The sequence below is a fragment of the Tetrao urogallus genome, assembly GCF_951394365.1.
Source record: "Tetrao urogallus genome assembly, chromosome: 1".
Taxonomy (NCBI): Eukaryota; Metazoa; Chordata; class Aves; order Galliformes; family Phasianidae; genus Tetrao; species Tetrao urogallus.
The window spans coordinates 75,974,539-75,990,795 of record NC_136813.1 but is presented as its reverse complement, the minus strand read 5'-3'; positions in this window follow the sequence as shown (position 1 = coordinate 75,990,795).

The following is a 16,257-nucleotide window of genomic DNA, read 5'->3' as shown; positions in this document are numbered from 1 at the left end:
CAGTTTGTTTCAGTCATTTAAAATGGAACAGAGTATTACAGAGTTGGTCATTCAACTAGAAATCAGGACAATATAGTCTTCTTTTCGTTTATGACCAATCATTTAAGATCCCAATAAATGTTCACTTCTGTATCAATTCAGGACCTCGTTTCTGAGCTAAGTGTAAGAAACTGTGAGTAGTTTGGGGTCATAGAAACACAAAGCATAAGAATTAAATCAGTCTTTAATATTCTGAATCAGGGTAATTTCAGAATAACTGGAGAGAAGCATCATGAATATATCGTCTTATTTTTAGCTTTTATGTACTGCTAATGTAGAAATAATCCTTCTAGTCTTCACATACTGTCTATTTTAGCAGTTCTATGAAAAGTCATCTATTACCAAAATAACCCCCAGCAAGTCCAGTTTCAATGCAAACCTTGAGCAGTCAGGTTTCCTTCCTTAGCAGAAATATATCCATAGCATGAGTTGAGGGCAAACTTCCATTAAAATGCACTCCCATCATCCACCATTTTCTCTTTGAGTCAGAGAACTGCATGTACAGTACATTCTGCTGTTTCTTCAGCTGCACCCATGCTGTTGATTCTCCCACAAGAAAAGTTTTTGAGAGTACCAAGCTGTTGTTATGACTCATAGTAAACACCAACGCAAAGAAAGCAGCCCAGTGCTCTTCTCTCATTTCACTCACACACATTCAGTTAGAAGGGGGAAAAAAAAAAAAAAAGAGAGAGAGAGAGAGAAAGGAGAAAATAAAAAAGATACAGTTCTTACAAGCTTCTTAGTCCATGGTGAGAAAAGAGAAAGCTGAAGAGAACTAGACAAGAGAAATAAAAATACCATAGCAATTCAACACATGGTGAGGAGGTGGAGTGGGATAACACCACAGAAGTGAATGCTTATGACTTTCGCATCATCATCCCCAAAATAATCAGCCAAGAGGGATAATTACCAGGTTTATCTTAAGTATGTATACATGCAAATGTAGACCAGGACCAAATCAAAGGAACAGATCTAAGCCTACATTGCAAATGAGAGATGGGTTCAATCTTTTACTTGATAGACAAACATAAGTTCTAGATGAGATCACACTCTAAATTTGAGTCCCAAGATTTCTGACAGTAGTATCTGTATTAAAAACATGAATTGAGTGGGTTATGGAGCAGTGATAAGATCAAATTCTACAACTCTAAAACTGTTAATAAAAAAATCTTCAAATATTAAACATAAAATTGAGCTCAGAGTTCCACTTACACACAGGAAGACTTTTGTGCAAAGAATACCAAGACCAAAAAATAAATTACACTTAATTGTGTTTATCATTACTTATTTGAAACACACACCCTTTCTATAAAGATAATTTCTGTTTCCCATTTCCTACTTTCTCAATTAGAAATAGCCATTAAAAAAAAAGTCTCACTACAGTGTTCCCATCAGCACTCATTTCTTTCTTAGTATAGTTGCAATCAATATCAAAATATTCCTGAACGCTCAGCAACAGATTTAGGGACTCAGAACAGCAGTAGGTGGCCACATGCAACTACTAAAAATGTCACTCTGTTAGCTAATGTTTGATAGCAAGTATTGAGTTTCACAGCAGGAATAATTATATGTTCTAAGAACAGTACAAAAATGATGGAAAAATTCCTTTAGCTTAGGTAAATTTTCAGGAGACGTTTCAAAAGCAAAAGAAATGAGGACAGAAAAATCAGAAAAATAACTCATAAAATAGTCTTAAGACTAAGACTAAAAAAAAAATCTTACCAGAGGGACTGAGGGAACCATCTAAAACAGCTTTTGGTATCAAGGCCTGGAAGAATGCAAAGAGTTTCTGTGTAGAATGCAGAAGACTTACTGTAGCCAGGGCAGGGAGCCAAAGAAGCTATCACCAGGCAAGAATGACCTCAATTCATTTCTGAGTGGGTGTTTTTTGCAGAATTTAGACAATTCTGATTCAGAACTTAATCTATTCTGTGTATCTCCACTTATTTTGTCTGCGCTATTACCAGTGAGAAAGAGAAAGTTCCAGAGGTGCCACAAGAAGAGGAGAAGGAGCTTAGCAAAGAAGTGGGTGCCTACAAAGAGCCCAAGAAAAGAGACCACTGAGAGAAGAAAGCAACTGACACTCCAGTCCCTACAGTAAAGAAAATAAACTTTCCATGGATTGGAGAAGACTGTCCACAATTTTCTACTACCCAGGAAGCTACTGAGCTTCTGGAAAGGAAGAAGGAAATAAGAATCCAACTGCAATGACAGAGTGGCAAAAGGAAAATTAAGTATGCACATTTGTTTCTATTCCATCTCTAGTCATCTTCAGCTTTCATTATTTGAACAACAATAAAGTAACTATTCTAATTCATATTCTGATCATCTCACTTGCCTTCAGTTTAAAAAGAAAATGTCGTCTTCTTTCAGAACTCACTAGAAGAAAGAGTTTTAAGCAGATCCACCCCACAGTTCTGGAAAATTCAAGGTCAATTTCTCCACTTTCACCAAACAATAACTACCAGAAGACTGTGGGAATATTAGCTCCTTGCTAGTTGTTGGGCTGCACAACCTTATGGGTATTATCACCTGCTCTCCCAGCCATTCAAATCAGGTTGGTACCCAGTTAAATGGTGGTTAGAAAATAAGAGTGGGAGGGTAAAATGTACTGTAACTGTATAGGATTTCTATTAGGGCAAAATGTCCTAGGCAAATACACTTTCCTGTCCTATCACTCTAAATAAGGGGGAAAAAGAAAAAAAAAAGAAAAAAAAAAAGCTATTTCTGTCACTTTCATAGTCAGCAACACTATGAGTAGCTGTAGCAGCATCTTCTGGAAGGAAAGAAATTAGATAAAATGGAGAAATGGAGCCAGCAAGAATGAAAGTTTAGAATTATACAGTGGTTAACTTTATTTAATCAATTGCCTTACCAGGCTAAGGGGAATTGGCATGTGGCCTACACTGCAGAGGCTGCAGTGGCAAGCATCCAATTATATATATCTGGCATCTAAGTTTTTCTCCTCTCTTCTCATCCTGCAGCTAGATTTGTAATAGAAAGTTATCCCTGTCTTTCTCATCTCACATCAAGTACAGGTAAGGGATGGGGGCTGCCACACAGTAAGTGAGCTGGTACTGCTTCAAGCTGCACCGGGGGAGATTTAGGCTGGACGTTAGGAAATACTACTTTTCTGAAAGAGTTGTCAGGCAGTGGAATGGGCTGCCCAGGGAGGTGGTGGAGTCACCGACCCTGGAGGTGTTCAAGGAATGTTTGGATGTTGTGGTGAGGGACATGGTTTAGTGAGAACTATTGGTGATAGGTGGATGGTTGGACTGAATGATCTTGAAGGTCTTTTCCAACCTTGGTGATTCTGTGATTCTGCCTTGAGAGCTTAGGAGGGTATGCCTTTTGAAAATACTTGACTTCTAGATGAAGGCTAATATTTCTCTGCAGTTAACATCATTACAAATCAGTGTTATTTAAGAGAAGAAAACACAAGTAAACAGCTCCAAATTACTCTTCTAATGACTACATTATAAACCAAAAGAAAGAAAAAAAGATGCGAGGAAACTGGAAAGAGAACAGATGTAACTGGTGCCAACTATGACAGTGAGCTCTTATGCCTGTAAAATAGGTAAAATCAAAACAGGCTGATGGTCTCACATTACCCTCAGTTCTCCTCAATGCCTTCTGTTACTGCTTCAGCAGGTTTTTTTAATGTACATATAAAATAGTTGCTTAGCTAAGAGAAGACACAGAAGGGCATTATTCTCTAATCATGGCACCCATGATGGCTATGTCACTTGCTCTTTGCAAGTATCATTTCAACAAAGCCCCACATGCAATCAAGTCCCACATACCAGTTTCTGCTCCTTGTCACAAGCGCACAGGTCAAGCATCAGTTCTGACTGGCTTCTGGCAGAGCCTACACAAAAAAAAAGCACATGAATGCTATTAAAAGACACATGTATTATTCAGTGCGACGCTGCCCAAACATCACATGCTAAATTGAGCACAAGGAGCACAGGAAATGCACAGGTCAAGCAAGAGCATTTATATGGATTTTCATATACAGAACCAAGAACTCTATCATTTAAATAATCTTGTACGTAAAGTGATAAAGTATTCAAGTAACATCTCATGTTCTTATGATTCTTCTCTAACCTGGTGACCCACTTAAAAAGGGTACTACGAACTGTCTCATTCACACCTCCCCCTTATTTTTTTCTTGTCGTGCCGTTACTTTTTACTTTATCTGTGCCCTAGAGTCACAAACACCATTAAGAGAAACAGAACAGACCACCCAGCTGAGATCTGATGGGAAGTCAAAGGGCCTGGATGTTCATTTTCAATAAACGGTCCAGAAAATATCAGCTGGGGGTTTACATTGTCCCCTTATAGCACAGTACATAACTATGCTAAAAGGGGAGAAGTAAGAAAATACACATATTCTTTGCTTGTAGGCTATCACAGAGTTGTATTCTGGGGCCAATGAGCAGTTTCTCACCATACTGCTTTGCAATGTAGCGCATGGAGAGAGCTTAGCATTTTTGCACCAACAGTCCTCTTCACTGGCAGCTGTGAAGACCACAATATGCACTAAGTAACACACTGTGGGAATATCCGGCAGCACTCCCACATCCAGCCTCAGTTTCAGTACTTCAGTTTGCTTTGAGTTTGAACAGTTTCACAAGTTTTGGAGTTAACAAATTCTTCACAAATCACATGTTGGTATTCTACAAGATCCAGTAAGGAACAAGAAAGGGAAAGAGCATAGCAATTAGCATGTTCAGCATCTGAAGTAGGAATCACAGAACCACAGGCATTGGGAGGAATCACTGGAGATAAACCAGTCCAACCCCCTGCTAGAAGTCCAAATACAAACCTCACTTTGGCACTCACACTGATTTACAAGAAATGTAGTACTTATGCACAAGAAGACCCTTCCAAAAATTGCTTGCAAAGGTAACACATTTTTAAATTAAACATTTTTAAAGGACTTCTCCATAGTCCTTTAACTCCATGCCTTCTTCAGCTTTGAATGTATTGAACTAAGCATCAGCATTCCTAAGCACTGTTCTCAATCTGTGTATTTTCCTTATCTATTTGTCCTCTTTGGCACCGCTGTGCCCTGGCCATCAGACATCTATTGTAATCCAACTGTCTCCAGCTGAACAAAACTGGTGAAACAGTTTCATTATTGCATTCCCTAAAGCTGCTGTTTTTGTGTCTGGTCTTCTACACATTTAGTTATATTAACACTGTGTTATGAAATACACCAGATGGACAGTGCTGGAAAAATCACATCTTGTTTTCAATAATACATGCCTTAGGTCATCACCTCACTTTTCTGTATCGAGAAACATTATTACATTTCTTAGAAAAGGTCTAAGGGTTGTAGCATGTGGATTTTCCCCCATGTTCTGCAAGCAGACAAATACAGCAGACCACAAAATGGTTTCTAAAATAAAGGTATTTCATACTGCAAGCAATTACCAGTGGGATAAAGAAATCTGCTGTAAAGAAGTCAAATTTATAGGTTTCTTGAGACCTGTACTCAGTAGCTCTCATTTCACAACTGTTTAGACTGATATTTCTTGCATTTAGTATTTGTCAAAAGATAGAGAGGTTTGTCTTGTTCTTCGTTGTTTGTTTTTTTAATAGAAAAGGCATCAGTTTTAAGATAAAACTATGAAAGTCTCTTGCTAATTTTCATTCTCTGAATCTTGGAAGAGAGACTTTTAGGAGCGAAGGATTAGCTAAGTTCACAATTAAAATGAAAGCCATCTCCACTTCTGTAGATGAAATTCCATTTAACAACTGTTCTGTCCACTCTATGCCTTTTGACACCAGTGTTGTTTTATTGGGTGTTTTTTGGTTTGGTTTGTTTTTTGTTTTGTTTTTTTGTTTTGTTTTGTTTTTTGAGGCTGAGTTTACATTCATGAAGCAGTGAAATAGGTCTGATGTTTGGCTGACATGATTCTAGTGTTTTTTCCCAGTGGAGAAAAATAAGGATGGTAAAGTGACAGTACAGGTTAAAAAAAAAATAAAATAAAATAAAATAAAAAAATTAAAGTCAGTTACTGAAAACTGCATTTCTCTCAGGATTTCTTGAACTGGGTACAGAAGTCTCTTTTCTCACCCACAAACTAAAATATAGTATTCTCTGTTTAATAGTGCCCTCTAGTGAAAGAAAGGGAATATTCCAACAGAAGAGGTTAAAAACGGTGTGGCAGAATGTCATTAAACTATTTGGGTTGATTTGTTAATGCTCTTTGCCCAGTAAGGGACTTCAGCATTAATATATGCCTCTGCTTCGTTTTAGATAACAACAACCTTTATCACAGCAGTTGCTCCTGAAATGCTGTCAACAAAAACAAAACAAAACAAAAAAGGAATTTGTGTGTAGGGCACAGCATTTTAAGGCAGGTTCACCAGAGTGGGATCAGAGGAGCATCTTGCAGCTGAATACATTTGTTAAAATCTAAGGCTAGTATCTCTATCACAGTAATGAAGCATTTCTCATGCTGTCAGAGAGGGTAAACGCTGACAGTGTATTATTGTACCCTTAATTCTTACGTTTTTCCTTATGCAACATTTTGGCCTAAAGAAACATGGGCAACCTATATACTTCACAGGCAGTACTGTAACTTAAACAATGCTTGTTCTGAAGCCTAACAAAAGTCTATGTTTAATCTACCATTTGATAACATTATAACATAGTCACAACAGCTAATTGCATTTAATTGCATTTAAACTGTCCTGAGAAGAGTAAACTAACATACCAAAAATTACTGCAGATTATTACATGAAGTGCATTCATTTTTCTTTGCTGAAGTAGCCATAGTGGGAAGCCCAGCCACTGATTTTTTTGTCTGTTTCTGCATCCTCTTATGTTTATAGTTCAAGTCCACAGAGTGCATAGAAATAAAAATTGAGAGTCGTTCTAAAGCAGCACTTTTCAAGACAGTGTTTTCAAGCAAAGCAAGCTGCAGAAACCAAAGCTAATTAAAATGTGACTTCTCAAATACTCTCCTCCTTCCGAATAATTTGAGCTGCTCTGACATACGCATTTCTTACTGCTAATTCACTTCCAGCAGTGGCACTGAAATAAACTTTATCCTAAAATGTACCTGAGTCATTCCCTTTTTAATCAGTGACTAGATGGCTGACATTTTAGACATTTAATACTAGAACAGCAGAAGATAATTCTCAGGAGAGAAAGAAGGAAAGAGAGAAAGACATTAACATAAGGCACTTGCAAGTACCTTTGCAGCGAAACACACGCTAAGGGTAACACAGATTGGGCGGTCGTGGAAATGGCGGCCCCCCCGCTGACCGGGCTGAGCCGCAGCAGCGCCCCCTGCCGCCCTCCACAGGCACACCGGCACCCGGCGCCCCGTGGCGCGGTACTGGGGGCGGGACTGCTGTGGGAAGCGCCGCGCCTAAGCCGTAGCCAAGTCAGAGGCTGCCCTGCTCCTCCGCTCACCTCTGCAGTGCAGTAGTGGGACACAACTCTTATCTCCAGGGCTTCCTATACTCTGTGGCAGACTTTTCCATACTCTGGGGAGACAGGGAGGGCAAGACCCCACAGCCCTCTGTTCAGTCTACCACGTGACTAACTTCTTCACAGAGAGCATTGCAGGAATGCAAGGAACACAAATCTGGCCAAGTATTTTCTATACCAAAGCAGCTTTTAATGTTTTGGGGCTGCCCTTAAGGATTCACAACACTTTTCACCTGTTCCCTCCTTTTCTGCAAGTCAAGTTTATGGTCCACATCAGACCTTCTGCCTTCTTTGCCTTTATAATATCATCTTCACATGTCTACAGATGATAGCTTTCCCTGCTCAAAGCAGCCACTTTATAAAATTCAGTCCCTGATCCAGTTTTGCTGTGTGTTTCTCATACCTGGGATAGATAGGATGGTCCTGAGGAGTCATTCTAAGTCTCTGTGTCTCTGTCCCTTCATGAGTTCAGCTTCATTTCCAAGAATATACTGTCTCATGCAGAACGTACGGGTAACACTGAATTGTTTTCTTTTCAACAGCCTACTTGTGTTAATAGACAGGAAACTATGGAAAAATAGCTTAAAATTTTTTGAAACCTAAGTCCCGAAACAAATCAAAGTTCAGAATTTGGTACTGACATAGCATGTTTGGTTTTTGTTTCGTTTTGCTTTATCTAAGATTTCCCTAAATTACTGAGCAGCCTGTGGATGCTATGTGTGTACATTCCATCTTGACGCACACTTTTCAAACAGCCAGGCTGAATTTTACTATAACTCATCCATACACTAAGCACAGCCTCCCACCCGAATGAAGTTCATTTGAATAACAAAGCAGGTAATGGTCAGAGGAACTGGAAGAAGTCAAACAGAAGTCCTCTACATCTCAAAGGAAATCCAGTAACTGACACACAGCAGATTGTTAGCAGCATCACAACCCAGTTTTCTGCTAGGTGGATATGCACTTATCAACAGACATGGTGCAGAACAAGACACCTTCCATTCCCATACACACCGACCCTGTGTGATTTAGCGCTCATTCTTGCTTGGGTTTTGTAAGTGCTAATAATACCGTCCATATGTGGTACAAAGATGAGATTCATAACATCTAGGAATTGATGCTATTTCCATTTGAAATGTAGTTGCACAATAAAGGATTCAAGATTAATCTGCTTGAAATGCCGGAGATGTTAAGCGACAAGAAGCTAGGAACAGTGATTTAGAAATGGCAGCTCAATTATGTAGCTTGGAGAAAAACAAACAGAGACTGAAATTGAAACTGAAATGCTTGTAATTCATCCTATTTTGGACCAAAATTTGGATAACATTCATTTAATGATGAATGGCCAGACTCAGAAGCAACAGTCTAAAGAGCTGTTTGAAGGCAGTTAACAAATGAGATGAATACAGAATCTCTGTGCTTCAGAGACTTTAGAAGTGTTTCAGGAGGGAGGGAGCAGAGGAAGAACGCTCTCTGTGAGACTTTCTCTACACGGCTTTGGCCAAATGAGCAAGTCCAGAGGATAGCATAAAGCAGGCCTGATGAGATTTAATTTCATAAAATTCATAAAATGAGTCAGAAGGGACCCACAGGGAACCCCACAGGGGTTGGAGTCCAACCCCTGTCTCCACACAGCACCACCCAAAACCAAATCCAGTGTCTGAGAGTATTGAACTCCGGCACTGGGGGCCGTGCCCACAGCCCTGTGCATCCCGTTCCCCGCCCTCCACCCTGTGGTGCAGCCCCTTTCCCTGACCCCCAGCTGCCCTCCCCTGACGCAGCTCCACGCCGTTCCCTCGGGCCCTGTCGCTGTCACACAGAGCAGAGCTCAGCGCTGCCCCTCCGCTCCCTGTGAGGAGCTGCAGCCGCCGTCAGGCCTCCCCTCAGCTCCTCTGCTCTGCGCTGAGCAAACACGGGGGCTTCAGCGCTCCTCAGACCCTGCCCTCCAGACCCTTCAACATCTTTGTAGCCATCCTTTGGATGCTCTCTGATAGTTTAATGTTCTTCTTGTATTGTTGTCCCCATATTTGTACCCAGTGCTCAAGGTGAGGTCACACCAGCACAGAGCAGAGAAGGTCCTCTGGTCATGGTGCTGCTGAGGTGCTTCAGAGTGGACAAGATGGCATAGCAGAACAAAGTGTTTGTGAATATGTGGAGATTATCATAGTCATAAGATGTGGGTGTGAAGAATGTTACAGAGGAGAGACTTAGCAAGGACAGAGCAGCAGAGAGGGAAGTGCTGCGCATTACTTGCAACATTGGAGCCTTCTTGGACATCGGGACACAAGTGTTCAAACCTGCCCATCCTTTTTATTCTGCTTCAGTGCAGGTCACCTGTGCAGCCTAAGCATATTTGAGTAGAACACTACAATGCACTTTCCCATAAAGACACATACATTCATCACAAACAGGATTGTGCCATCTCCTACCCTATGTCTTACCACCTCCACGTAAACTGTAAGTGGACACTGTCCTACTGAATGGATGCCTTTCCTCAAGCTCCTAAACTTCTCATAGTCTGTTCTTTCTAAACAGCAAAAGTATGAGATAGCAGATTATAGTCAGAATTACTGTCAGCAAGTATGCAGAAATCCTGGTGGCTTTTGAGATTTTTTTCCTGTTTCATTTTAACCATATGCTTTTTAGTCTATGTGTTTGAATTGCTTACTGGGATAAAGGAGGTACAGATTTTTAAACCTACACCAGAGGTTTCTCTTCAGTCATCATAAGCTAAAACCTTCCTAAATTTTCATTAATTAAATTTCTTCTGTATTGATGCAGCCACAAGAAACACGCTTCATTCATCTACAGCTTCTCTTTTGAGATATGTCCATAGCCAACATGCATTAAGCCTGAAGGACAGAGTGTCAGGACAAAATCCAGTGGGTGCAAACTGGAATACATCAAGAAGAACTTCTTTACCATACAGGTGATGAAGCACTGGCCCAGGCTGCCCAGAGAGACTGTGGAGCCTCCTCCTCGTAAATCTTCAGAAGCTGCCTGGAAGTGATCCTAGGCACCCTGTTCTGGGTGTCCGTGCTTGAACTGAAGGTGGGAACAGTTGTCCTCAAGAGGTCCCTTTGAACCTCAGCCATGCTATGATTCTGTATATGAAGATACCTCACTAAAAAACATCCAGTAGGCTATTTCTCCATTAACTTTATAATCCTCATAAGCAACTGAAAGCAGCATCAACAGCATCCAAACATGAAAAAAAAAAAAAAGAAAAGAAAAAAAAGAAAAAATCCAGCCATTGAATTCTATTATTGTAGCATTTTATAGCTACTCTTACTGATGTAAGTCACTTCACTACCCTTAGTGAAGTGGTATATAGTCTAATCTTGTGCATTTTATCCCATTTACAAACAAGTCAGTCAACTTCTCCTCAGTAAAACTTTACCTACCTAAATGCTAGAGAGGATGGTATTTTTCCTTCTTTCAAGGTAGCTTAGAATAGTAACAATATTCGAACACAACAAATTACAGTGCCTCAGAGCAACAGGAAGAAGTACTTCAGCAGTTTGATTTAAGGAGCTGCCTACAAATGGGAACAAAATAATGACTAACTGTGGTATTTCTAATACATCTATTACCTTGACACGACAGCAAATATAGATGTTCCTCATTTCACAGATGGAGAAGCTGTAGCACTGAAAATACCATTAATGATGTGTGATCAGTGAGTCAGAGTAAATGAAAGGAAAGAAAAGACAGATTCAAACGCATAGAAAAATCTGTGTGTTTGAAAAGGGTGAGTGAACAAAGAGCTGTAAAAAGTTTGGCTGAAACTTTTGGCTTATAGTCACTTTAATGGGTACTTAGCTATTTAGATGCTCAGGAGTGACACACTTTGATAAGTTTTGTACCTGCATTTTTAACTGACTAGAGACAAGCGATTCTGTTTTCCTTGAAATTTCTCATAAATTACCTTGTTTGGAAAAAAATAGGCAACAAAAAGAAGAAAAAGAAAAGTTGTTGCAAAACAGGCAGAATACAAATACCTTGATATTGTATAACTTCTGCAGAAACAGCTGTGCATGCTTCCCAGATAAATTCAGTGACAATGGTTTTAATCTTTGTTCCAGAATTTTTGGTTGTTATTTTTTGTTCGGTGTTGGGTGTGTTTGGGTTTTCTTTCATACATAACGTAATTTGCTATAGCTGCAGACAGATTTTAGCTCTTGGAGTTCTACATGTGCTCCAGCAATAACGTGGATCTAGGACCTCTTTTTGTGCAGTTCTTGCTGCACTTCAGATAAAGTGTGCAGAATCAATGTCAGATCAGAACTCTGCCCACTCATACAGGTAGCAATATCTAGGCATCACTTTCTAGAGAATGAAATCAGACATGGAAAGTCATGGTGACATACTCAACAAGAAACAGATTGAAATCGTGATACATGAAATCAATAACAGAGGAAACTGTTGCCTTTTGGAGTGATTTTAGAAAGGAGGAAGCTGTAGGACTTAGGACAGGAGAGTAGAGAAATACAATGAAATACTTTTGCACTGTGGAGCTTAAAAAAAAAAAATGATCAGAAAATGCACACAATAAGTAAAGCCACATGGAAAACAGTTTTCACTTCCTGCGCAAATTTATAAGATTTTTCAGGTTACTTTGCTAAGTCATAATAGGCAGAATCTTGACAGTGCTCACAAATGTATCAGGCCAAAAAATAAATAAATAAATAAAGAGAGAGAGAGAGAGAGAGAGAGAGAGAGAAAAGGCAGAGCTCAAACCACTCCTTTTCTGTTTCAATCATTTTGAAATGGCATGCTTTTAAAAGTAGATTAATTTTCTAAGTGAAAACGTAATTGGTCAAAAAAAAAAACTAGATTTTTTTTGCAGTCATTTTTTCAGAAGCCTATTGCAAGTTGTCAAAAATCACACAATGAAATGCAATTAACCCTTCCCCACAAATAGGCTTCTTCTAGTCTGTTCTAGTGGTTGGCAACCCAGCACATAGCAGGGGGGTTGAAACTAGATGATCATTGTGGTCCTTTTCAGTCCAGGCCATTCTATGATTCTTAAATGTTTGGAAAAGCTCTGGCAATTTAGTAACGTCTTCCGTACCTTAGACCCTATAGTATATTATATATGTGTACATTATCTTACATATATAAATATATTATATGAGCTATACGGAAACAGCAGAGCTATCTTTTTCCATGAGCATTCTCTCCTTTCCCTTTTAACCCAAATGTATTTATTTTCTGGTTGGTAGCACCAGTGTAATATTTATTATAAGATGAACTGGTTCCATCTAGAACTTGGAAGATAGGGACCTTTTAACTGACATTTATCTTTATCCTCACTATTTTTCACATGTAAATAGTGAATCCCTGTCATTACCCTACAACTTTAATGTATTCCATTCATGGATAATGTTCTTGTAAAACAGTTCCATCAGTCTTTGTTCTTGTGTACCCCAAATAAATAAAATTTAGAGGGAAAACTTGGACTACTCATTAAACATCTCTCCATCTGTCTTGGTCTGTAATAATGCAATTTGTACAACAAGAAAAACATATTTATCTTCATTGAAACTGTCATCAGTGAGGAGCAGAAAATAACTGCTATGCAATTTACAATAAAATAATCAAGGTGGTTGATCAGGACATATACCTATCCTTTAGTGGAATTAATAAAAACAAATAAACAGAGCAACCTAATAATGAATTTGTAGCTGGTGCAAATAACTCCTTGTTAAATTTTAAATCTATACAAAAAGACCGGGAACTGTAAGCAAAATTGTATTAGCAATTCAATCTCCAGTGACAAAGTACAGCCCAGCTGTCTACAAGGGTTGGAAAGGATTTCAATTTGCTTTGTCTGATTTTATGCAGAGGATATCATAGCACGAAGCATGACCTTTCGCGGGATAGCCAGAAGTGGTCAACACTTTAACAGATTTATTATTCTGATATTTATGAGCAGTGGGCAGTCTGAGAGCGTAGTAGCAACATGGCAATTCAAAGGCAGTGGGGTAGGGAATCAATTACTAAGGAGGACAGAAAAGGAATCAGACTTCTCATCTATATCTTGCCTATTTGTGGCCTAACTCTAGATTGGTGATTCATTTAACTTGTAACTTCCTCAATATTTCTATACCAAACAGTTAGGGACAAGGACTAATAAAATACTGCTATGTAGGATCATATGACAGAAAGTAGTACTGCTGTTTAGTCCATAGTCCTTTGCTGCAGTGCATGATGTAATAAGCATTTTGACTGAAGGCATCTCACAAATCTACCTGTTCTGCACAGTGTGTCATGAGCTGAAGGCAGTAATAGAAAATCAGAAAAACATCTGTAACATGTCACAAGAGTTTCCTTAGGATTTAAGTTAATACCCTCCTGTCACCCAGGAGAGCATAAACCACATTCAGTAATCACTGACCTTCTCACCTAAGGGAAACTTCCTCTTGCCCTCAGATCTAATGAATACTTTAATCCTGATTCTGCAAATGCTGTATGTCAGCCTGGCACTTCCCAACTTCTTACTTTGTAACCACATCAGAAAACTGAGTTATATTCCAGGCAAAAGATGAGTAGCTGCCTCCATGCCCCACCAGCAGTGCCTTAATATATCTCATCACTGCGGCACATGAGGAATGCAAACAAACATCAACACCACGTCCTTCCAAATATCTAAAAATTGCAGTTCACCTGCCGCATCCTATGATCACGTTGCTCTTTTCTGCAGCTGCCTTGGATGGTGACTCATTGCTATTGTATGCTCACACAAGACTTTCAGGTGCCTTTTCACCACCTCTTACCCCCAGGGTCTTTGGTTTGCTGCTGAAGTTTTCATTATTAGTCTCTAAAAGCATGGCTTTGAACAGTGTGCTATCCTCTTTCCATCCCTTTTCATAACATTATGCTGTCTCTGTTTTTATTGCTGTAGGGCAGAAGTGCATCTGTCTCTTTCTACTGACAAAACCATCCTTTGGACTGCCAAGAGCAGCTCATATTGTTGTTTCTTCAATATTCACAAGTACTCCATTTTTCTTACTGCAGGATGATCATGGGCTTTCACTTAGTCAAACCTGTAGGTCTGTAGGTCCCTGCACACAAATAGCAGTAAATGGAGAGGGAGTAGAAACAAGAAACACTGTTATAGCAGCCATGGGACCATCAGTGATCTTTTCCTAAAATATTTACTCCCCTGTCTATCCTTCATTAATTTTCCTGAAGCTAAACAAGCAGTGTACTTCAGCCAAGAGTGAAGGGGTTAAAGTCATCTGCAGTAATTTTCTTTCACTGCATGGTCTGTTGCCATCTTGTGGCTGATTTACCTGTGCTCTACTGAAAACGTGAATAAAATCAGTGTATCAGTCTTGGTTTTATCTTTTGTAAACAAAACTGTTTAAGGTAGGTGAGAAAGTTCAAGCAGAACTGGAGGATTTTTAACGGAGTTTTCTGAAACTTCATTCTGGCTTAGTAATATTCTAGCAAACTTTCTCCTTTGTGTGCATGTTTTTTTTCTTAACTGTAACCCACATACTGACTGCCTAAAAAACATCATTCTTCCTCATTTTTTTTCTGTCATGTTTAGTGAAAAATGATTACATGACTTTTTTTTGGATAGAGAATCTTATTTTTACCTTTTAATGTACTTTGCATTTTTTTCTGAAAAGAAAAACTCTCCTAACTCTCCTAAGAATCTATTAATTTGTTGAAGTTAACTGAGCAGGAATTTAGATGTGATCAGTGGATAAATTAATAAACTATAGAGGCACCACGAATCTGTGATGAGATAGCCATACTGCAGCAGAACATTTTTATGTTTACATGACCCATTTGATAGGACATTTTCTTTCTTAGATTTATCTGCAGGATACACATGCACAGTAAGCATCCGCACAAAAAAAGTACTTCACAATCTGTAGATTTAAAGATTAATTTCAGTGATGTGTCCTTTGGCTTATTATTAACATCACTTAGTCAGCTATGGCATCACCCATACAGAACTAAACCTAACTGTCATTACTTTGATTTAGGAAGAGATCGCTTACTCAGTGATATGCACAAGTCCAAGACCTGTTTTCTTGAACAGGAGCAGACTTGGATAGGCATTTAAATGCCTTCCTGGATGAAAGCCTGTAAGGAGATCTCTGCTGATTATGAAACTGTTCTACTTTGGTGACAGTGAGAAGAATAAATCACAAAGTGACTCTAAGTGATTTCATCGTTGCTTTGATCTTGTTCTCTTTCATAAACATATAAATCAGATGTAACAAAATCAAGAGAAAATCAATGGCAGTAAATGAAGTTACACTGTTAGGAGATAGGCTTAATGACAAGAGAAATCACTCCCAGTTACTACCTAACAATCTCCCTTAGGAAAACTGCATTTTAAGGCTTTTCACGATCATGCTCATATTGCCCAATTTTGAATGCTTAACATTTAAGAAAACAAAGCTGAAGGAAGTTGGTACTATAAACCAGAGCAGATGTCAGTGATGGGATACAGCCTGTGATATGGTGATAGGATTATAAGAAAGCAGAAACAAGCATCTCCTTATTTTGTAGGAATTAATGGTGGAATTTATCCTACCAAACAACTCCTCCTCCCCTCCTACACACACACACACAATTAATACCAAAGACTGAAACACATTATAGGAATGAATCAGTGAGGAACAAGGACCACATCTAGAGCAAACAGGATTTTCTAGTCTTGCCCATCTCTAAATGAAGTCTGTTTGTGACCTTGTTTGTGACACCTCCACCTAACCTGCTGATGACACCTCCACCTAACCTGC